A 1,198-nucleotide genomic window follows, 5' to 3' on the forward strand; every position below is an offset into this window, starting at 1 on the left:
GTTGTGCATGGGTCGGTTTGGGTCGGTTTTGGACCCAAACCCAACCCAACCCATAAATGGTCGGTTTCTGGTTTTTAGAACCCAATAGGATCGGTTTCTGGTCGGTTCAGTTTCTCGGGTTCTGAGGTCGGTTTGGTCGGTTTTTTTCTTTCTTGGGTTCAACCCATATACTCACGGGTTCTGGGTTTAAACCCATGGGTTTTGGGTTTTAACCCATTTTCTATAAATGAAACAACAAGCTAAATACTTAAAAAAAACACCAAATTGAAGTTAAATACTTCAAAAAGCATGAGTCTTATAACAAATAGTCTATTACAAGTTACAACCAAAGCTCGAAATAGTCTATTACAACCAAAGCACAATCAAGTATGGATGGTTTATCGGGTTGGATGGGACGGTTTCTTGGGGCGATTTGTCAGTTTTAAGTATGGGTCGGTTTCTCGGTTTGGATGGGTCGGTTTCTAGGTTAAAACCGAAACCGAACCCGATTTTTCGGTTTTTAAAAATATCAAACCCTAACCGTCGGTTTTGCTTCGGTTTTGGTTTTTTCGGTTCCGGTTTCGTCGGTTTTAATCGGTTTCTCGGTTTTTTGGTTTGGGTTTGCTCACCCCTAGTGGTATGATATGGAATAGAAGTTAATGGGTTATTTGTGTTAAATGACCAAAAATTAAATATAAGCTCTCTTCTTCCCTTTTCTTTTGAATCAAGCGTCTTTAAGAAAGCATGGGGAAGAAAAATATTGTTATTTCATGCTTGAAAGAAATCTTGAAGTGCAATTAAATAATCTAAGTTATATCACCTAAAAGCAATTAGAGGTATACTTTCTAAGCGTTTTTTTCTAAGTTGCAATCCAGGGTTTGAATTTTCCTCAAATTTGTAATCCTTTGTTGATCTAGATGGTTGTTTGTGTTTCTAACTTATGTTTTATCTCTAGTTCATCAAGGTATCATCTATTTCCTTCACTACTACTTTATTTGAACTTCGAAAGTGATTCGGGAAAATTATGAGCCCTAGATTGATGAATTACGGATTAGAGACTCTAGATCATGACTTTTTGTTAGCTTAGCTTATATTTATGTTTCCAAATCTCAAACTATGTTTGTTAGTTCAAAATGTAAAACTAAGGTCCTGTTTTTTTCTATTAAGTTCAGAATTGATAAAGCATATTGAATGGACTATAATATTTGTGTGTATAAAG

The sequence above is a fragment of the Lactuca virosa genome, chromosome 8, assembly GCF_052849685.1.
Source record: "Lactuca virosa cultivar CGN04683 chromosome 8, Lactuca_virosa_CGN04683_v6, whole genome shotgun sequence".
NCBI lineage: Eukaryota > Viridiplantae > Streptophyta > Magnoliopsida > Asterales > Asteraceae > Lactuca > Lactuca virosa.